Consider the following 24,363-nt stretch of genomic DNA (forward strand, 5'->3'; position numbering starts at 1 on the left):
TGCCAAACTTTAAAAATTATTATAGAGCCGCACAATTAAGATACCTATCAGATTTTTATCAAACAAGGGAAAAGCCAGATTGGACTAGATTAGAATTAGATAAAATAGGGGAAAAGATACCTGAACACATATTATATAAATGGGATGAAAAATTGGTACAATATAGAAGTTCTCCAGTATTACATCATCTACTCAATATTTGGAAGAAGATTCATGTAGAAAGAAATAAAACAAATTATCAATTACCAAAACTAATATTGACGCAAAACAAGTTACTCCCTTTTACAATAGATAACCTTTCCTTTAGAGAATGGGAGAAAAAAGGGATCAAAAGAATAGAAAATTGTTTTTCAGGAAATAGATTATTATCCTTTGAACAAATGAAAGATAAATACAATATAACTCAAGATACAGTGCTGGCATATTACCAATTGTGATCCAATTTAAGGACAAATTAGGAAGCAGTCTGAGTTTACCAGAGGGAAGTAACTCTGAATATGTGATTACAGATACAATGATAATCAAAAGATTTATAACAAATATGTATATTAAACTGCAAGAAAAGGAGAATGAGGAAACAAATGGTAAAACTAAACAAAAATGGGAACAAGATTTAAATATAAAGATAAAAAAGGAAACATGGGAGAAGTTATGTTCTGGAACAATAAATACGAGGTTACGTATGATACAATATAACTGGATACACAGGCTATACATTACACCTCAAAAGTTAAATAAATGGGACCCAACAGTATCTGATAGATGTTTTTGATGTAAAAAAGAAATGGGAACAACAATTCATGCAATCTGGACATGTGAGAAAGTAGAAACATTTTGGGAAGATCTAAACCAAATATTAAATAAAATTACAGAAAACAATATACCAAAGAATCCAGAGATCTTCCTCCTAAGTAACATAAAAAACAAACTGTTTGGAATTGATTTGGAGGATGCACAAAAAAGATTTGTTAAGATAGCTCTAGCCGTAGCAAAAAAAATGTATTATGTCAACCTGGAAATCGGAAGATAATTTGAAAATACAACAATGGTATATAGAAATGAATAAATGTATTCCATTAGAAAAAATAATTAATAGTTTAAGAAATAATATTGAAATATTTGAACAAATATGGGAGCCTTACATGAAACACAATAGCGAAAACCTACCGGGGACATTCACTACCTAAATTAACGAAAGAAGGAAATGAAAAGAATTGACTCAGTGGAATTTCTTGTTTATTTTTATTGAATGACAACATTGTTTGACTGGTTTAATGTATCCTAGATTTTGTACTTTAAATGGACGGGAGGGGGGAGGTAGGGAGGGTGGGATGGGAGTGGGGGGGGAGAAAATGGCACTGTATATATTTGAAAAGGAAAAAGTATGTATTATGGTTAATGTGGTTTATGGTGTGAAAAATAAAAAATTTAAAAAAAAGTAAATGGGTTAGTTGAGAATGGCTCCCTATATTAATGTTTAAATTAAGCAGTTAATATTTTTAATGTGCAGTGGAGTAAATATGGGGTGGGGGTGGGTGGAATGCAAGTTCTTCACACAGAGTGCGATGGCCCCCTGGATATAAACAGTGGTGGAAGCAGGTACAATTGGATCTTTTGAGTGACTATTAGATAAGTACGTGGAACTGAATGAAATGGAGGCAGTTATTAGAATAGGTTATTAGGTTGGCACAACAAGGCTGTACTGTGTTGTAAACTTCAATGTTCTCTGAGTGCCCAACGCTTTATTTGGTAAATTCAAATTCTGTAGGGAACATTACACAATCTCGTATTTGAAATTCAAATGTTCCAATTCTTTTCTTGAGAAGTAAAAGTTCATGATTTTGTATAATTAAAATAAATAAAATTATCTGGTGGAAGCCCTTAGTTATCAAAATAGTAAAACTATAGGAGCATTATAATTCTAAATATAAATGACAACATAAAAAATCTGGAGTTATTTATGCCATTATTCGCCGCCTTCCATATAAATGGTTACTTTCACGAGATTGGGCTGTTTTCCCCACAGATTTTGTAAACAGCATTTAAACTTCAGCTTTCATTGTATCAAATGCCATGGCTGATTTTGATCATTATAATTGCTCATTTGTAATGAACCTAAAACAGTAGGCTGTTTTAAAAATTAAAAATATTTCTTTCTCCCCTTTCATTTAATGTGATGTCCTTATTGTTTTACTTGATTTTGAAAGACTACCCTCATTCTACTCTGTTCCATATCCCTTTCAAAAGTTGTTTTTAACTTGTATAACCTACTTGTATGCAGTGGTTAAATGATGTAATGTCTTATTTAAGTTTAGAGAAAATCAGATATGATAATAAAGATAGAAAGTTTCAATTTATGAAATGATGGGGTAAATTCTTAGAATTTTTTTAATAATTGGAAGAATCAATAATTATTATACATTCCGGGAATTCTTTGTCTGTTCTCTGGGGTCACCCGCGATTCCACATCATTATTGATTTCTTTTTCTTCCAAAAAAAGGTAACCTTGATTCGGGGAAGGGGATTAGATTAGTTTAGTCTTTTTGGTTTTTTCCTTTTTTTAAAAAAAAATCCTTATTATTTTAATTTAACAGTCTAATAATGAGTCTGACATTATGTTTATTGTCAGATGGAGTTATTACAAGTAATTATTAATGTAGATATGCACACTTCATTACTTATTTTTTTCATCTCCCTTTGGTATGTATTTGCTTGGATATATTTGATTCATTATGTAATTTATTATGTTAAATTCAATAAAAATATATTAAAAAGAAAGAAAAGTGGTTTTATTTGTTTACTTTCTGTAAAACTTGCACAAATTCTACTTTATTTCTGCCAAAGATAGCAGTGCCTGTGCTGGGCAGTAACCACGAGTGGTTGCAGACTGCAGGGGAGCAGTGGATTGGCGCAGGGCACCAGAAACTGGGAGAATATCCCATTGAGAAGGAGAATCAGAGGAGTAGCCAAGTGGCTGAGGGACCCACACGGACAGTGGGGGACTTGCACTCGGGACCCACATGGGCTGCAGGCTGCTGGAGTCTGGCTCATGGAAACCAGGAATTGGAACTGGGGTTGGAGAGGTTGCTGAGCATGAAGAACTCCCAGAGTGCCTTGGGTGCTGGAGGTTTCCTCATTGTGTCGGAGGTTTGGATCTCGAGCTTGGGTTGCAGATGGATCAAATAGGAGTCTATGTGGCTGCAGAGGCTGTGAGAGCACTGGAGGTGAATCCAGGGACACTCAGTGACTCTGAAGAGACTCTCTTTTGCTTCTCTTTCTCCTATTATTAGCGGTATCGGGCAATGTTCATGGAAACTCTTTGTTTGCCTTACCGCAGAACAACGTTGAAGCGTATCATGCATATTATATTTTCATTGTATTATTATGTGACAATAAAAGGAGTGTTTTTGTTAGGACACGCAAACTGCATGAAACAGTAATCTTCTAAACGCCTTTTGATCTGTCTTTGGTTATTTCTGTCATATCATTGTTGCTTCAACAACCAGTGGAAATAAGTGTTTGTCTCTCAATTTCAAAGGGGTGTGGAGAGGGGATGGGAGAGGGTTGGGTTAGAATAGTTTTCTGGGGGTGGGAGGAGGTGATGATTAGGACCTCAGGTTTCTAAACTCCCAGTATTAGTAAATCACTTTCCAGAATCTGCTCACAACGTTTTGACGTATTGACAGGATGTTGACTGTGATTTTAGTATTCTTGCACAGTACTATCATCAAAGATTCAAGGATAGTGAGTTCAAATGCAAACAGAAATGAGGACTTTTAATGATGTGAGCTATCATTCCAAATTTCATCAAGGTCTCCATTTTTCTTTGTAAATTATGCTGGATATTTCAAATTCAACCATATACAACCAGTCGCAAAAACTGAACCACGGTGACACATATGAAGACATAATACATTTCTAACAAAATCACATATATTCACAAAAATATGAAATAAATATGTACATGTAGCGGCAGCTACACTGCTACTGAAAGAACACACATGCAGACGGGTTGAGCTCAGTGAGCAGAAAAACTGGTTTATTGCTGTCTGCGGGGCTGGACATACTCCCAGCCCAGACCTGGCTGAGAACCGTGCTGGGGGGTGTCCATGTCACTTGGGCGTCACATGGCCCCCCAGCGCAGGCTTCTGAGCCCGGTGCTGAGAAGAAGGGGAAACCCCCGACGGCACCATTTTGGTCGGCTGCCCTGCTGCGTGGATTACAAGCGGGGCAGGTTCGCCTGCCCAGTGGCATGCCGCCACATATAATCAATTTACCTAGTTAATTTATAAGAAAATAAGGTTACAGAATAACATTCATCATTCTCACAGCCTGCGAGAGGAAACTACTTCCCACTTGGCAGTCCTGATTTTGATGCTCCTTTACCGCCTTCATGATGTTAGTAGGTTAAGAATATTATGTGATGGATACTCAAGAATTCTTTGCCTATTTAAGCAACATTCCTGGTGAATGTTTCAGTAGAGGAAAGGGAGACCCCAGTGATTTTTCTCGGCTGTTTTAATGATCTGTGTGGATTTCCAGTCTAATGGTTTGCCATTATAGGCAGATGAAGGAACTTTGTGCTCTCAACTCTCTCCATGACCAAACCATTCATGTGTTGTGTGGAGTGGTCGATCTTCATCCTTCTGAAGATTACAATTATTTCCTTTGTCTTGTCTAGGTTGATACTCATGATGTGGTTCTCGCACCATTTTACGAGAGCTTCCCAACCTCTGCTCTATGAGCTGATTCAATCTTGTTGCCAATGAGGCCCAACTACTGTTTATCGTCTGCAAACTTGATCATTGTGTTTGAATTAAATCTGTCTGTGCATTTGTGAGTCAGCAGGGTGAACAGTAGCAGGCTGAGCACGCAGCCCTGCAGTACACCAGTGCTCAGCAGGGTGAACAGTAGCAGGCTGAGCACGCAGCCCAGCAGTACACCAGTGCTCAGCAGGGTGAACAGTAGCAGGCTGAGCACGCAGCCCTGCAGTACACCAGTGCTCAGCAGGGTGAACAGTAGCAGGCTGAGCACGCAGCCCAGCAGTACACCAGTGCTCAGCAGGGTGAACAGTAGCAGGCTGAGCACGCAGCCCTGCAGTACACCAGTGCTCAGCAGGGTGAACAGTAGCAGGCTGAGCACGCAGCCCTGCAGTACACCAGTGCTCAGCAGGGTGAACAGTAGCAGGCTGAGCACGCAGCCCTGCAGTACACCAGTGCTCAGCAGGGTGAACAGTAGCAGGCTGAGCACGCAGCCCAGCAGTACACCAGTGCTCAGCAGGGTGAACAGTAGCAGGCTGAGCACGCAGCCCTGCAGTACACCAGTGCTCAGCAGGGTGAACAGTAGCAGGCTGAGCACGCAGCCCTGCAGTACACCAGTGCTCAGCAGGGTGAACAGTAGCAGGCTGAGCACGCAGCCCTGCAGTACACCAGTGCTCAGCAGGGTGAACAGTAGCAGGCTGAGCACGCAGCCCTGCAGTACACCAGTGCTCAGCAGGGTGAACAGTAGCAGGCTGAGCACGCAGCCCTGCAGTACACCAGTGCTCAGCAGGGTGAACAGTAGCAGGCTGACCACGCAGCCCTGCAGTACACCAGTGCTCAGCAGGATGGGATATTTGATCATGTAAAGTAATTGTTTTGTGTTCTGCTACCCGTTTATGTGCATTTTGATCCTGTCGCAAAAAAGATAACACTCTTTCAATGCTTGTAATGTAGAATCTTGCACAATCGTATTTGCAGCCTACTCACTAGGCAACTGTGGTATCAAGCTGGGCATGAACCTTTGTACCTGCTGAAGTACATTGGGCTGTGTTCAGCCACTTAACATACAGCAAACAAAGAGACCCTGAACCTGCGTGTTGAAGTGATTCTATTTTCTTCAATTGGACTGAATTGAGAAAGAGCTTGTCTCGTTGGCCTGAACTTTGGAGCTTCCAGGTTCACAATGTTTTATCCTTATTACAAAGTCGACTGTTTCCAAATCTTAGAACTGTGCAGTTGAACTTTCACACTTTGATGAAGGGCTAAGGCCATAATTGTTGTTTACCATTTGCTACCTGTAGATGCTGTGTGTCCCACTGAGGTTCTCCAGCATTTTTGAGTATTGCATAATTTTTTTCCCAAATTTTATTTAAAAGATTTTTTTAAAAAGCAAAATACAATCAAATAACAGCAAGAAGTTTTTAGATACATAAAGAAAAACCCTCCAAACCCTCCCCAACCTACCCCCTCTTCAGTCAGCTTCCTTAATGGGAGCCAAATATAAAAACAAAGCAGAATATATAAAATATTTCAAAGTATTTTCAAATTCATATATTCCAAATAAGAAGACCACACATTAACAAAAAAGGAATAATTATCATGTAAGTTGCATGTACTTTTTTCCAGTGGAATACAAGCTCTTAATTCATTATGCCAACGTATTATATTAATCTCCACATTATCTTTCAAAGTACTAGCTACACATTTTCGTGCTACAGATAACGGTAAATATACAAATGTAATTTGAAATTTAGTATCCCTTCAAAGAAACCATATAGCCCAACAAAAAAATTGATGGGTCTAGTGGTAATTTAATCTTAAATAATTTTTCCAAGACCCATCTAATTCCTTTCAAAAATGGTTCTACTTTAGCACAACATCAAACAGCATGCAAAAAAGTTCCAGTACATAGTCCACATCGAAAACAAGAATCCGAATTGCTAAACCCATATTTTTTCATTTAACTGATATAAAAAATTATAATTAACCATTCCATATCTTACATTTATCAATTTAGTTACACTGTCATGACACATAACCTCCCAATTGTCTTCAGGAAAAATATAAGTTAAATCACTTTCCCATTTAAGCCGAGATTTCTCCCATTCCGGTTTATCCATACTATCTTGTAACAATTGATACATATCCAAAATATAACCTTTCTTTGGTATAGAGGAAATCAAAGACTCAAATTTCGTTAACATAGGTAAATTCATCTCTTTACCATAATTATCTTTTATCAAAGCTCTGAGTTGATAATACATAAATAAAGAATTTACAGATATATCAAATTTCTCCCTCAATTGGTTAAAGGAAAGAAACTGTCCTTCTTCAAAGCAATCCTGAACTATCTTTATTCCCTTAGAATTCCAACTCTTTAAATGATTATTAAACATTGAAAAGGGAATAAGTTTATTATGGTATAATGTAAAGCTACTCGTGCTAATTTCCCATTCCATAAAAATTTCTGTACCTCGCTATTCAAATCCTGAAAGAAACTCTTTGATAGTAAACAAGATATCGACTGAAATAAATATTGGATTCAAGAAAAAATATTAATTTTAATACAATTTACTCTACCAATTAACGTTAACAGAAGATCTTTCCATTTAATCAAATCCATTTTAATCCTTTTTAATAAAGGAACATAATTTAATTTATATAAAGATCGGTAATCTGCATTTACTATTACTCCCAAATATTTAATTCTATCTGACCATTTCAATTTTATAATATTTTTATATTCCGAATAGTCTCCTTCCCCAACTAGTAATATTTCACTCTTATCCTAATTTATCTAATATCCAGATAACTCCCCAAATTTCAGCAAGCAATCTTGCAAATATTTCAAAGACCAACACATCATCTGCAAATAAATTAATTTTGTATTCATCATCTGCAATTCTCATCCCTTTAATCTTATCATTCTGTCGTATTGTCTGAGCTAATGGTTCAATAGCCAATGCAAACAAGGCTGGTGATAATGGACAACCTTGCCGAGTCTACCACGTTAATTTAAATGGTAAAGAAGTTTGACCATTTGTCACCACCCTAGCAAATGGGTTTTTATATATAGCTTTAACCCAACCAATGAAATAAGGGCCAAAATTAAATTTCTCTAACACCTTTAAATAAAAAATTCCATTCAACCCTGTCAAAAGCTTTTTCCGCATCCAATGGTGGTTGGGTTGCTGTCTAGATTCATTGACCAATGTAATCAATCTAAGAATGTTATCAGAAGCATTTCTATTCTTAATAAAGCCTGTTTGATCTACATGTATCAACTGAGGTAAATATTTAGCAAGTGTATTCACTAATACTTTTGCCATAATATTATAATCTACATTTAGTAAAGAAATAGGCCTATACGAAGATATTTTCAATGGATCCCTATCTTTCTTTAAAATCACAGTAATTATAGCACTCAAACAAGATTCTGGTAACACCTGATCCTCAGTTATTTGCTGTAGAATATCTCCAAATACCGAGGATAAATCTTCATAAATTATTTTATAAAATTCAGAAAATCCATCATTCCCCAGTGACTTTCCATTCGGCATCTCTTGTATAGCTTCTTTAATCTCGAAATCTGTAAATGGAGCTTCTAGTTCCCTAATCACCTCCTCTCCTAAAACAGGTAAATTTAATTTAGATAAATAAGAATCAATAGAACCAGCTTCCTGCTTTCCCTCAGAAGTATATAATTGTTGATAAAATGAGTAAAACTGGTCATTAATTTCCTGAGGTTTACAGGTAACTATTGAAATCTTTTTAACAGCATTAATAATTCACAATGTCTGTTCTGTTTTTAATTGCCATGCTAACACCTTCTGAGCCCTCTCACCTAATTCATAGTAATGTTGCTTAGATCGATTAATTAAACGCTCATACTGATAGGTTTGTAGTGTATTATAATGTAGTTTCAACTTCGCTAAAACTGCCTTTTTATCTTCTGTAACATTTTTCTGAAATTCCTTTTCCAACTCAGTAATTTGTTTCTTCAATGTTAAGCTTTCCGCCACATATTGTTTTTTTAACTTTCATAGTATAACTAATAATTTGCCCACACAAATATGCTTTCAAAGCATCCCATAATACAAAAATACTACTTACTATATTAATATTCTCAGCCAGAAATAAAGCAATCTGTTCCTTAACAAAAGTAACAAATTCTGGTTTCTTTAATAACATTGTATTAAGTCGCCATCTATTAGACAATTGCACCACTTCTGGACTTGCACAAGAGAAAAACAACATAGAATGATCCAATATGACCCGGCTTTTATATTCGGCTTGAAGTACTCTACCTTGTAAATGTGTCGATACCAAAAAAATCTATTCCAGGAAATGAATCCTGTCTAAGTGAATGAAAGGAGAAATCTTTAATCAAGGCCCCTATTTGTATTGCTGTCTTTGATTTCCTTATACTTTTCGGAGACCTATCCAACAAAAGATCTAAAACACAGTTAAAATCTCCCCCAACCAAAATATTTTCCTTGGCCTGATTTAAAAAGAAAAAAGCCTCCGACATAAACCTTTCATCATCCACATTAGGTGTGTAGATATTTAACAAAGTCCATGATTCAGCAAAAATTTTACAATTCAATGTCAAAACCCTCCTTCAAAGGATTCTAATTAAACGGTAATTTCTTATGAATTAAGATCACTACATCTCTCGCCTTGGAATTGAAAGAAGAAGAAAATACATGACCAACCCAACCTCTCTTCAATTTCATATGTTCTTTTTCAGTCAAATGTGTCTCTTGCAAAAAAAAAATCAATTATCCACTTTCATTTTTTTAATATAAACCAATACTTGTTTACGCTTAATAGGATTATTCAATCCATGGACATTAAAAGTTGCAAAGTTCAAATTAGAGATTTCAGTAAAAATTCTACTATAAAATATTACACCCCTTTCTAATTCCCTAAATATTCTATACCCCCCCCCACATAAAAATGCCAAAAAAACACAAAAAATATATTTAAACTTCCCCTCAGTAAACTACTAAAAAGTAGTAACTCCCTAAAAATCTGGGTGTGGTAGAATCCACTAGTGGCAGACAACTATCAGGTGTCAGTGTCATCCAACCCCCCCCAATCAGACTTTCACAAAGTAATTATTCAGACATATTCAACCCAGCGATTCTAATCCCAATGATTGTTCCGGGTCGTCAATATCAAGAAGACTTTGCGTCAATTCAACCTTCTTTCCATTCTTTCTGTGTTTCCCATTCTTTCCATTCCCATTTCCATTTACCCTCCTTTTAGGCGACGATAATGGCGGCCTACCATTTCCTCGCAAATCTGGCAACAAATTAGCAAAAATTAATGCATCATGATCATTCAAAATATTGCTTCTTTGTACACCTGCCTATACATAAGGGGATCATATTTATTTTAACTGGATTACATCTCGTGACAAGTTTATTAACAAAACAATGCAGTATTGAAATTCTCAATCCTTGTCAATGTAATTTAACACCAAACGGTTGAGCAAACATTGTGGAAATCCCAGGATTAGATAAAAATCCATGTTGGAAAGCTCATCAGGCAAGGTATTGTTTTGAAGAGAAAAATCAGTTCACATTTTGAGTCGATGACATTTCATGGCAAGAGCATAATTAGACTGGGTTATGCCATTGTGGGCTTCCTCAAATAAGACTTATTGGTTACTAAATTAGACCAATTTATTCATTTGGTAGGACTCTGTCCATAATTATCATAATTTGCACTGCACTCCAATAAGCAGACATTTGCATTATTTTAAGAATGCTTGAGTGATTCCAACAGATTATTGAGTTGTGCATTAAAATTCACGATTTCCTACTTTGAATGAATGCCACTCTACTTCCCCTGCGATTGCAACAAGACAACATGGACGATGATCTTCACTGTTGTTGCCCTCAATGCTCCTTCGTGATTATCTGGCAAACTACATGTTTCTAGGGGGTAGGAGTAGTTTTCCAGTGATATGCAACACCATTACCTTGCATTGCTCGTTCTGGTATTGTCGTCACCACAGTCTGGTTTATTTGGAAACTGGTAAATAGGGAATTTAAACCAGAATTGAAACTTCAGACCATTTTTCAGTGTCGTAATCTCACAATGTTTTTATTTGCTCAGTTTGATCTTTAAAAAACCATTTTAGCATTAGGTATTATTTATGTTTTCAGGCTCAGCATAAATCTCAGACACCTGCAATTAGAACCACAGAAACAGGCCACCTCAGCCCCTCTAGCCTGTAGTGCTGAACCACTTTTTAGTCCTAGTCTCACTGACCTGTACCCAGCCCATAGCCCTCCATACCTCTTCCATCCATGTATCTATCCAAATTCTTCTTAAATGTTAAAATTGAGCCCGCATTTACCACCTCAGCCGGAAGCTCATTCCACACTCCCACCACTCTGTGTGAAGAGGTTCCCCCTCATGTTCCCCCGAAACTTTTCCCATTTCACTCTGAACCCATGTCCTCTGGTTTATATCTCCCCTACCCTCAGTGGAAAAAGCCTAACTACATTTACACTGTCTCTCCCCCTCATAATTTTAAATACCTCTATCAAATCTCCCCTCATTCTTCTACACTCTAAGGCAGTGGTTCTCAACCTTTTTCTTTCCACTCACATTCCACCTTAAGCAATTGCTATGCCTTAGGTGCTCTGTGATTAGTAAGGGATTGCTTAAGGTGGTATGTGGGTGGGAAGGGAAGGTTGAGAATTACTGCTCGAGACCCAGTGTAACTGAAATATTTTGCTTGAGAAAAATTGTCATTGGCCATTTCCTTTGGAGTTATGAAACCGTGCACAAAATGAGTCAATTAGGTATGATTAAAACAGTGGCTTTCAAACTTTTTCTTTCCACCCACATACCATCTTAAGCAATCCCTTACTAATCACAGAACACCGATGGCATAAGGAATACTTAAAGTGGTATGTGAGTGGAAACAAAAAGACCGAGAACCACCAATCTAGGGTTTAACCTTCCTCTGTAACTCGAGATGGCAGAGGTCGACAGCATCGAGTCCACGCTGCTGAAGATCCAGCTGCGCTGGATGGGTCACGTCTCCAGAATGGAGGACCATCGCCTTCCCAAGATCGTGTTATATGGCGAGCTCTCCACTGGCCACCGTGACAGAGGTGCACCAAAGAAAAGGTACAAGGACTGCCTAAAGAAATCTCTTGGTGCCTGCCACATTGACCACCGCCAGTGGGCTGATAACGCCTCAAACCGTGCATCTTGGCGCCTCACAGTTTGGCGGGCAGCAACCTCCTTTGAAGAAGACCGCAGAGCCCACCTCACTGACAAAAGGCAAAGGAGGAAAAACCCAACACCCAACCCCAACCAACCAATTTTCCCTTGCAACCGCTGCAATCGTGTCTGCCTGTCCCGCATCGGACTTGTCAGCCACAAACGAGCCTGCAGCTGACGTGGACTTTTTACCCCCTCCATAAATCTTCGTCCGTGAAGCCAAGCCAAAGAAGTAACTCAATTCCTGAAGTTCAGACAACATCCTAGTAAATCTTCCCTGGACTCTTTCTATCTTATTGATATCTTTCCTGTAGTTAGGTGTCCAAAATTACACACAATGCTCCAAACTTGGCCTCACCAATGCCTTAGACAACTTTAACATAACATTCCAAATCCTGTACTCAATACTTTGATTTATGAAGGCCAATATGCCAAAAGCTTGCTTTACAACCCTATCCACCTGTGATGCCACTTTCAGCAAATTATGTATCAGTATTCCCAGATCCCTCTGTTCTGATGCACTCCTCAGTGCCCATTTAATGTGCATGTCCTTTCTTGGTTTGTCCTTCCAAAATGCAACACATCACACTTCTCTGCATTAAATTCCATCTGCCATTTTTCAGCCTATTTTTCCAGCTAGTCCAAATCCCTCTGCAAGTTTTGAAAACCTTCTTTGCTGTCCACAATGCCTCCAATCTTAGTGTCATCTGCAAACTTGCTGATTCAATTTACCATTTTATTGTCCAGATCATTGATATTGATGACAAACAACAAAAGTCACAGCACTGATCTATGAGGCACACCACGAGTCACAGGCCTCCAATTTGAGAAGTAATCATCCACCAGTACTCTCCAGCTTCTTCTATCCAGCCATTGTCAAAACCATTTCACTACTTATCCATGAACGTCTGAACCTTCCTGACTAACCTCCCATATGGGACCTTGTCAAAGGCCATGTAGACAACATCCACAGCCTTTCTTTTGTCAACTTTCCTGGTAACCTCCTCAAAAAACTATAAGATTGGTTAAACATGACCTGCCAAGCACAAAGCCCTGTTGACTATCCCTAATCAGGCCATGACTATCCAGAGTTGTTATCCAATCTCTAAGAACACTTCCAAAAATTAGCCTACCATGGACGTTAGGCTCACTGGCCTATAATTTATAGGGTTACTTTTTTAAACAATGGAGCAATCTGAGCTCCCCTCCAATCCTCTGGCACCACACCCATGGCTAGAGCCCTGCATTTTCTACACTAGCCTCCCTCATGGTCTGAAGGAATGTCTTGTCAGGCCCTGGGGATTTATCTACCCTTAATTGCTTTAAATTAGCAAGCACTTCCTCCTCTTTAATCTGTATAGGTTCCATGACCTGACTGCTTGTTTTCCTTACTTCCCATGACCCTGTGCCTGGTTTGTGAGTGAAAACTGTTGGAAAAAAAAAATCATTTAAGATCTTCCCCCATCTCTTTTGGCTCCATACAAAGCAGACCACTCTGATCTTCAAGGGGACCAATTTTGTCCCTTACTATCCTTTTGCTCTCAATGTACCTGTAGAAACCCTTAGAATTTTCCTTCACGTGGCCTGCCAAAGCAAGAACATTCAGATCTGATGATTCAAAGACTTACTGGAACTGCAGGTGCTACCTCCGGAAGGCCATTACCAGGCAAAGAGACAGTTTCAGACGAGGCTGGAGAAAGCTTGACTGCTATGGTGGGGCTTGCATGTAATCACATGCTATGAGGTAGTATCATTAATTACGAAACATCTCTTCTGGATTAGTTTAACATCTTCCATGCTCATTTGAAGATTGAAAAAATGATGCACCCTCACGAGTTCCCACAGCCTCCTGTGATTCTTATTTTCTTAGGGTGATGTAGAACATAGAACACTGCAGCACAGTGCAGGTCCTTCGGCCCTCGATCTTGTGCCAACCCATATATTCCTTAAAACAAAAAATAAATCTTCTCTATCCCATAACCCTCTATTTGTCTTCCATCCATATGCCTGTCCAAGAGTCTCTTAAATGCCCCTAATGTTTCAGCCTCAACCAATATCCCTGTCGAGGCATTCCAGGAACGCACAGTTCTCGGTGTAAAAAAAAAATTAACAATTATAGCAGGGCAGTTCGGCTCTTCTAGTCCATGCCGAACACCACCTCCCACCTCGTCCCATTGACCCGCACCCGGCCCACAACCCTCCACACCTCTCTTGTCCATATACTTATCCAACTTTTCCTTAAATATTAAAATCGAGCCCGCATCTACCACTTTGGCCAGAAGCTCATTCCACACTCCCACCACCCTCTGAGTGAAGAAATTTCCCCTCATGTTTCCCGTAAACTTTTTCACCTTCAACCTCAATCCCTGTCTTCTTGTTTGAATCTCTCCTACTCTCAATGGAAAAAGTCTATCTACATTTACTCTACCTGTTATCCTTATAATTTTAAATACCTCTATCAAATCACCCCTCAATCTTCTACATTCCAGGGAATAAAGTCCCAGCCTGTTTAACCTTTCCCTGTAACTTAAACCCCGAATCCTAAGCAACATTCTTGTAAATCTCCTCTGCACTTTCTGCTTATTGCCTTCCTATGATTCAGTGACCAAAACTGCATACATACAATATTCCAAATTTGGCCTGACAGGTGGGATTTCACTATTGCGGCCGTTCGTCAACTGATCCTGGGAGCGGATTTCCTGAGGGTGAATACCCTACTGGTCAATGTGAGGGGGCGATGATTAGTCCATGCTACACTTTCCAGACATGCCCACTCTCGCCTAGTACACGGCCAGCCCAGGCCGTGTAGACCCTGTCTAGACAAGTTTGCAAAGGTCCTGACTGAGTTCCCCAAGATTCTTACACCAGATTTTCTTTTGAACACCCTGCTGCACAGCATCCGACATTATGTGACGACCAAGGGACCACCCATTCACGAGCTGGGCATCAGTAGCCATTCCAACAGCCCCTGTCCCTGGTCGTCTCCACTACATATGGTGCCTTAAGCATCCGGGGGGGTGGTGACCATGCGAAGACTATTGGAGACAGAACTGTGCAATGGTACCAGACCACTACCCAATACCAAACATTCAGGATTTTGCCATGAATCTATACAGGAAATTGTTCTTTGCCAAAGTGGACCTCGTGAAAAGTTACCACCAAATCCCAGTACTCCCAATTGATATGCCCGAGTCAGTCAATATAACCCTTTTCGGGCTGTTTGAATTTCTGAGAATGCCATTTGGGTTAAAAAATGCAGCACAAACCTTTCAATGCCTTTTGTTTTTGTCTACCTGGACGACATCTGGGTAACCAGCACTGTGGAAGAAGAACACGTCCAGTATCTCAGATTCCTGTTCCAGAAGCTCTGCGATTTCAGACTTAACATCAAATCGGGCAAGTGCCACTTCAGCAAGGAGACCATTGACTTCTTAGGTCACAGAGTCAGATCCGCTGGAGAAGCCCCATTGCAGAATAAAGTGGCAGCTGTCTGGAAATTCCCACGTCCCTCAACTGGCAACGGTTTACAAGAGTTTTTAGGCACAGTAAACTTTTACCACCATTTTATCCTCGTGGCTGCCAAGATGTTATGCCCACTTTTCCATCCGTTGACCGGAAAACAAAAACTGTTAACAAGGACGTCTGAGACAGAGACAGCATTCCAGGAAGCGAAAGAGGCACTAGCTAAAGCAACCATGCTGGCAAACCCATGCATGGATGCCTCGCTGGTACTGACATCAGACGCCTCCAACACAGCAGTAGGAGCAGTCCAAGAACAGTGAGTCAACGGCCACTGGCAAACACTCTCCTTTTTCAGCCACAATCTACATCCCTCAGAATTTAAATATAGTGTCTTTGATTGAGAACTGTTGGCGCTTTACCTGGCCATGAAGCACTTCCGCCATTTCTGAGAAGGAAGACATTTCATTGCATTCACTAACCACAAACCCCTGACCTTTGCCCCATCGAAAATATAGACCCATGGACGGCGAGACAACAGCGACATTTGGCTTTCATCTCAGGGTTCACCTCAGACATTCAGCATGTGTTGGGGAAAGACAATGTTGTTGCATTCGCTCTCCCCAGACCTGAGATCAGCTCCATCGCGGGGGGCCTAGACTCGAACGCTTTGGCCAACCAGCAAGAGGGTGTGGAGGTGCAAGACACAGAAATGGGCCCAGATAGGACTAAATTACTCTGTGACTTTTCCACAGGAAGAGGCCAGCCCTTCGTACCCACATCGTGGCGCAAAAGACTTTTCGACCATACGCACGGAGTGCCGCACCCCTCGATACGCACTACAGTCAAACTTAGAGCAGCAAATATGTCTGGCATAGGTTGAAAAAACAGGTCTCTCAGTGGACTACACCAAGGGCCCAGTGCAGCATTTCCCTCCCACCACCCAGAGGTTCCAACACATCCACATCGATATCATTGGACCTCTGTCTGTGTCACTTGGCCATGAGTACATTCTCACCATGATCGATAGGTTCACCCATTGGCCAGAAGCTGCACCCATGGTTGACATAACAACTGAGACGTGCCAGGACATTTTTATCTACCTGGGTGGCACGTTTTGGGATACCTGTGCACATCCCTTCCGACAGAGGGGCACAGTTTTCATCTGCACGTTGGGCTGCACTGTCGTGCCTCTACAGCACATGACTCCATTTCACCATCTCCTACCACCCACAAGCCAATGGGCTAGTGGAGCACTTTCACCGGCACCTGAAGCAGGCTCTACGAGCATGTCTCACAGGCCCACAGTGGTTGGACGCGCTGCCCTGGGTGATGCTGGGAGTACAGACTGCTCCAGAAGAGGACTTACAGGCTTCATCAGCTGAGGTGGTTTATGGGACTGCCCTGTTGGTGCCGGAAGACATTTCACCTCCACCAGACGGTGCCGAAACCACGGCATCAGAAGAACTCCAACGCTTGCGCCACCACCAGTGGACGTTAGCCCTAGTTCTGGCCACAAGACATGGCTCACCACCCACACACATTCCGGTAGATCTTGACTCAGCTACAGCATCCCTACTAAAAGAACAATGGGTCCACCCTGCTGTTGGACATTGGGGCAAACACAAGCTATATACAAGGGACTGGCTCAAACCCGCCCATATGAACACTACCGAGCCAGGGAAGTTTCCACCACCACATCGCCGTGGTCACCCTCCGAGACAGCCTAAAACTCAGATTATCATGCCGGGGTCAGTTCTGGGGGTGGGGGTTTACTGTTGTGCCATCTGAGGGGTGGGCGGCTGCCCACCACTCGTTCCGGAGGTCTACGCTAAGATGGCGCTGGACCCCTTCCACGTCGGGCACGAAGCCCGTGAACTAAGTGATGTTTTGGGGCGGGGGGGGGCGTCATGACGTTACTTCTGGTTTCGGGACAGCCGGACCGAAAGTAACATAAAAGTTGGCTGGAAAGAGAATTAAACCATTTTCAAGCTCATCTCAACCTGATCCAGGCATTTTCTTTCATTGCTCTGCCGTCAGTGGCGCTACAATGATCACTAGACCCAAAGTGTACCCCAACATAAACCTCTTGCCACCTGACCTATCTTGTTCCCTAAAAGGAGATCCAACACTTCCCCCTCTCTAGATGGTTCTTCTATGAATTGATTTAGAAAACTTCCCTGAACACATTTGACAAACTCCAACCTATCCAGCCTTTTTACAGTATGGGTGTCCTAGTCAATGTATGGAAAGTTAAAATCTCCTATAATCACCATCTTATGTTTATTACACATATATCCTATCTCCTTACAAATTTGCTCCTCTAATTCCCTCTGTCCATTAAGGGGTCGATAATACACTCCTATTAATGTTTTCATGTCTTTCCCATCCCTCATCTCCACCTAAATAGCCTCACTAGATGAGCCCTCCAATCTATCCTGCCATAGCACCGCTGTAATGTTATCTCTAACAAGCAGTGTGACTCCTCCATCTTTTATCCCCCCCCCCCACCCCCCCGTTCTATCATGCTTAAAGCAACAGAATCCTGGAACATTTAGCTGTCAATTATGCCCCTCCTGCAACCAAGTTTCACTGATGGCTACAATATCATATTTCCATGTATTAATCCATGCTCTAAGTTCATTCACCTTTCTTATACTACTCTGCATTGAAATATATGCACTTGAAAGAATGTCTCCCACATTCACATCTACTTTCACCACCCCCCTCCTCTTTCATTAACTTTAATACTCTGGTTTCTCTCTCCCTTCAAATCTAGGTGTTCTTCTACTCTAAACTCTCATTCTGATTCCCACCTCCCCCTCCCACCCCTGACAAACTTGTTTAAACCCTCCCCAACAGATCTAGCAAACCTGCCTGCCAAGTTATTGGTTCCCCCTCCAGTTCAAGAGCAGCCCGTCTCTTTTGTGCAGGTCAGACATTTGCAGAAGACATCCCAATGATCCATAAATGTGAAACCCTGTCCCCTGCACCAACTCTTTAGCCACATATTCATCTGCCACATCTTCCTATTCCTACCCTCTCTAGCACCTAGCACAGGCAGCAATCCTGAGATTACTACTCTTAAGGTCCTGCTTTTTAACTTCTCTAACTCCATATATTCTTTCTTCAGGACTTCATCCCCACTTCATCATGTGTCAAAGTCCCCATGTGGACCATGACCACTTACCTCTGATGTCTCTCCTTCACCTTGTGCACATGTCCTTTGGTGCTTGCTACTCCTGTCCTGGGAAAAAGGCACTGGCTGACCACCCTATCTATCTATGCCTCTCATACTCTTGTACGTCTGTATTGTCTCCTTTCATCCTTCTACAATCCAAAGAGAAAAGTTCCAGCTCTGCTCACCTTGCCTCATGAAACTTACTTTCCAATCTAGATAACATCCTGATAAATCTCCTCTGCACCTTCTCCATAGCTTCCACATCCTTCCGGCAATGAGGTGACCAGACTGATTCCACATCCTTCCTGAAATGAGGTGACCAGAACTGATTCCATATCCTTCCTATAATGAGGTGACCAGAACTGAACACACATTCTAAGTGTGGTCTCATCAGAAAACAGAACCTTCAGGAGAGCGAATTCTCAGAAACCAGTGTGCTTGGCTGTGTGCTTGAAACCTGCACAGACCAACTGACTGCTCCAATGTCTTATGGTCTTATAGTCTTATCAAGTTTTTGCAGACATTTCAATCCTTTTGTTGCTGGGGTCAGATATTCCACCTGGTTCAAAAGAGAATCTATTATTACCAGTGCCCAAAAGGAGTAAGGTTTCCTGTCTCAGTGACTCTTGAAGAATTGCATTTGGTCTTTTGTAATGAAGCGCTTAGAGAAGTTGATTATGGAGCACATCCTCTCCTGCCTTTCAACCTTAAAACAAATTTCAGGGCCACAGCTTTACCACAAGAGTACCACTTCATTAGTTATGCAAAGCTTAAGAATCCAGTTAACACAGTTAGCTATCGAGTAGGTGGTCCTGCAATCAGTGAGCTTGCTTAAATGGTCAGACTTCTCTGTCTTTGATCCCAGTCAGTGGTCAAGCTGATTTTTGTTCTTGTCTCCTTCTAGCACCAGAATTCTGAGACTGTCAGCTTTAATTATCCATTTTTATAATCCTTTCTGTTGATACTCAAGAGATACTGTTACGAGCCCAAAGGACCCCAAAGTCCAGCAGCAATAGATATTCACCACGACAAATGGTTACTTAAACAAAAATTGCTTTAAATTATCTTTAAACATGAAAACAGAATCAAACACTATTAATTTAACTAAACCAACTTAACCCCCTTCTAATTCTAAGTGCACATATATGTAATGTGTGTAAATTTAAGAGAAGTTATTTGATTCAATCTCACTTCTCATTCTTCCAAGTTCTCTGGTGCAGGTAATTCTTATACTCTGCACAGAATTTAACATTTCTAAAGTTCACCAGGCTTTGGTGCTTGGATTCTTGTCAGTTTTCAGAGAGAGATTTGTTGTTCCAGGATTTCCACAACTGAGGTACCACCATTAGTCACCTCAATGTCTTGCTGATGAAACTTGCCCCATCAGGGTTCTCCTGATGATAACCTCTTTCTTTCAGGCTACCAAATAGTTCCTTTCTGTTCCCCTTATTCCAAGAGAAACATCAGACAGATAGCACTTCCAGCCATCTGCCACTCTGGAGCTTCTGTTTCAGTTCCAGCAAGCTTCTCCTACTTGTTTTAGCTGTGACTCTCTCTCTCCATCTCAGATTCCAACTCCCAGCCACATGTCCTCTCTCTCACTTGCAAAACCCCCCATCTTCTCTAGCAAACAATAGGAGTTAGTCTTCTGCTTCCATCTGTTGTTTTTAGATAAACAAGAACCCGGAGTGACCTATAAGTGAGCACTTTGCAGAAAGGTCAGAGGTCTTGGAAAAATGTTCAGCACAGACCCCCTGACTTCTTCAAGGCAATGGCCTATTCATTTCATGACATCATTTCAACTAGCACCTACTTGTGAAATGTGCATAGCTTTTTCCATAGTTTCTGTAAAGTCACTGAAGATTAATTCTTGAGTATTTCAAATAAGATCTGTTTTAAAGTGTGTGTATATATGTAACATACTCTAATTTTACTAATTTATCTCCCAAATTTTCTTTGGCTTGGCTTCGCGGACGAAGATTTATGGAGGGGGTAAAAAAGTCCACGTCAGCTGCAGGCTCGTTTGTGGCTGACCAGTCCGATGCGGGACAGGCAGACACGATTGCAGCGGTTGCAAGGGAAAATTGGTTGGTTGGGGTTGGGTGTTGGGTTTTTCCTCCTTTGCCTTTTGTCAGTGAGGTGGGCTCTGCGGTCTTCTTCAAAGGAGGCTGCTGCCCGCCAAACTGTGAGGCGCCAAGATGCACGGTTTGAGGCGTTATCAGCCCACTGGCGGTGGTCAATGTGGCAGGCACCAAGAGATTTCTTTAGGCAGTCCTTGTACCTTTTCTTTGGTGCACCTCTGTCACGGTGGCCATTGGAGAGCTCGCCATATAATACGATCTTGGGAAGGCGATGGTCCTCCATTCTGGAGACGTGACCCATCCAGCGCAGCTGGATCTTCAGCAGCGTGGACTCGATGCTGTCGACCTCTGCCATCTCGAGTACCTCGATGTTAGGGGTGTGAGCGCTCCAATGGATGTTGAGGATGGAGCGGAGACAACGCTGGTGGAAGCGTTCTAGGAGCAATACATCTACAAATATTACATCACAATACACAGAACTAACAACAGAACCTGATAGATTATCTCACACTTTTCATTCATGCCCAAGAGATAACTTAGACTGAATAGGAATGCAGAGCATCCTGTTTTTACATCAGGGAGACACATTTAAACATAAACATTCCAGACCCACTTCAATTTGTCTGGTGTCAGGCTGTCATCCATTGACAACTGTTTGATGTTCAACACTCATATCAGTTAAACTAATAATCAAATTTGGGGATTTCGACAGATGCTCATGCCTCCATTCAAAACATGGGGTGGGGGGGGGGAGGATGTGTAGGTTAATTGGATGGCATGGACTCATGGGCTGATATGGTCTGCTAATGTGCTGTTTGAATACATTCTCATGTAATAATAGAGAACATGTAATAATACACAAAATTGCTTCTGCCTGCTTTAAGGCAGATAAAGAGTCACCATTAGTGTTGCTTGGTGTCCCTTACAAAAAGAGAGAAACCAGAAAAATCCTCGATTTCTCAGTGTGAGTCGACCTACATGGTCTGAGGGTCGCTGGAGTCTAGCTCATGGGAACCAGGCCTCGGAGCTGGAATTCAAAAGGGTTCTAACGGGCAAGAAGGGCTTCTGAAGTGACCCAGTTGCTGAAGGCCTCCTGATTGTGTCAGAGGTTTGGGTCTGGAGCTTGGGTTGCCGATGGATCGATCAGGAGTCAGTGCGGCTGCAGAAGCTGTGGGAGTGTTGGAGGTGAATCCACAGACACTCAGTGAGGGGATTCTCTTTTGCTTCCCTTTCTCTCTTCCAGATGACACTAATGGTGACCCTTTATCTGCCTTAAAGCAGGCAGAATGCAATTTTGTGTTATATTACATGTTCTGTATCATTACATGACAATTTAGACATACCACGTTAACAGGCCACATCAGCCCAAGAGTCTGTGCCACCCAATTTACACCCAATTAACCTACCCCCCTCATACGTTTTGAATGGAGGGAGGAAACCGGAGCCCTGGAGGAAACACACGCAAACATGGGGAGAAAGTACAAACTCCTTATAGACAGTGCAGGATTCAAACTCCAGTCATGATTGGTGGTGCTGTAAAGGCATTGCGCTTTCATTGCTATGTCAACTATGCCACCCTTATATAAATAATAAAGAAAACTTGAACCTCCTCCTCACTGGCCATGAACATGGTTATACCAAGGCTGACTGCTTAATCCCCTGCTCTATTCCCTCTTCCTTCATGATGATGCAGTCAAGGTTTGTTCCAATGTAATTCGTACGTGACACCACATTTGTTGGCTGAGTGACAGAATGAGTCAGTATAGAGGAAGGAGATCAAAAATCTGATGTGTCAGAAAATAATATTGCTCTCGAGATCTGCAAGACCAAAGAGCTTATGGTGGCGTTTAAGAAGGAGAGACTGAGGGACCAACTTTTTAAGAAGTCTGAGGAGATTAGGCATGTCAGGAGATTTTCCACAATCGAAAGTCATCTGAATAGTTTCATGACGCCTGGTTTGGACACTCAGGTTACCAGAAATTCAGAAGACTGCAGAAAGAAACAAACCTAGCCAGGTCCATTATGGACTCTGACCTCCTATCCATTGAAAGCATCTATGTGAGGCGCTGCCTCGAGAATGCTGCCAACATCAAAAAAGACCCATCATCCTGGTCACAACCTCTTCTCAATGCTCCTATCAGGCAGAAGATACTGTTAGCATAGCGGTTAGTGCAACACAGTTACAGCACCAGTGATCGGGACTGGAGTTCGAATCCAGCACTATCTGTAAGGAGTTTGCATGCTCTCCCTGTGCATGCGTGGATTTCCCCCGGGAGCTCCTGCCGTGCAAAACGTGCCGGGGGTTGTAAGTTAATTGGATGTAATTGGGCAGCACGGGCTCGGGAGCTGAAAGGGCTTGTTACCGTGCTATATGTATGTCGAAGTTTTTAAAAAAAATTAAATTTATATTTAATAAATTTAAGCCTGAAGTCCAGCACCTCCAAGTTCAAGAACAGCTTTTTTAATCCAATGGCTTTCACTGTCTTGAATCAGTGTACGATCGTAATCTTAACTGTGTGAATACCCCAGAACCACTGAATGATCAGCTTGCAGTATTGAAATTTCACTTTTTTAAAATTCTACTAAGTGTAAATGTAAATATATAAGCATTACAGCTCAATACAGGCCCTTCGGTCCTCAATGTTGTGTTGACCCATATATTCCTTTAAAAAAAAGTACAAAACCCTCCCTATCCTGTAGCTCTTTATTTTTCTTCCATCTATGTGCCTATCTAAGAGTCTCTTAAATACCCTTAATGTTTCAGCCTCCACCACCATCCCTGACAAGGCATTCCATGCACCCACAGATCTCTGGGTTAAAAAAAAGCAAAAAAAAACCCTGATGTCTCCCTTAAACTCCCTCCCTTCACTTTGTTCTCTGGTGTTTGCTATTCCTGCCCTGGAAAAAAGGTGCAGCCTGGCCATCCTATCTATGCCTCTCATAACCTTTTAGACCTCTATTATATCTCCTTTCATCCCTCTTTGCTCCAGGGAGAAAAGTCCCAGCTCTCCTAACCTTGCCTTATAAGACTTATTTTCCAATCCATGCAACATCCTGGTAAATCTCCTCTGCATCCTCTTCAAAGCTTCCACATCCTTCCTATAATGAAGTGACCAGAACTGAACACAATACTCTTAAATGTGGCCTCACCAGAGATTTGTGGAGTTGCAACATGACTTTTGATCTCAATTCCCCCATTAATGAAGCCCAACATCCCATAGCCTTCTTAACTATCCTATCAACCTGTGCAGCGACCTTGAGGGATGTATGGATTTGGACCCCAAGGTCCCTCTGTTCATCCACACTCTTATGTAACTGACCATTAACCCTGTACTCAGCCTTCTGGTTTGTCCTTCCAAAATGCATCACCTCTCACTTACCTGGATAGAACTCCATCTACCACTTTTCCACCCAATTCTACATCTTGTCTATATCTTTCGTAACCTATAACTATCACCAGCATCCATTACGCCTCCAAATTTCATATCATCTGCAAACATACTGACCCACCCTCCAGCCTTTTCATCTAGGTCATTTATAAAGATCACAAAGATCAGGGGTCCCAGAACAGATCCTTGCTGAACTTCCAGGCAGAAGACTTTCCTTCCACTGCTACTCTCTGCTTTCTATGTGC

At 41.3% G+C, this 24,363-nt stretch overlaps 1 protein-coding gene across 8 annotated transcripts in view; it reads left to right on the forward strand.

Annotated features, from left to right (window-relative positions):
* Positions 1–24,363, forward strand: part of ptpn13 (protein tyrosine phosphatase non-receptor type 13) — a 384,832-nt gene that overhangs the window by 48,426 nt on the left and 312,043 nt on the right. The gene's annotated exons all lie outside the window — the stretch shown is intronic.

Source organism: Narcine bancroftii, chromosome 3 (genome assembly GCF_036971445.1).
Source record: "Narcine bancroftii isolate sNarBan1 chromosome 3, sNarBan1.hap1, whole genome shotgun sequence".
Taxonomy (NCBI): Eukaryota; Metazoa; Chordata; class Chondrichthyes; order Torpediniformes; family Narcinidae; genus Narcine; species Narcine bancroftii.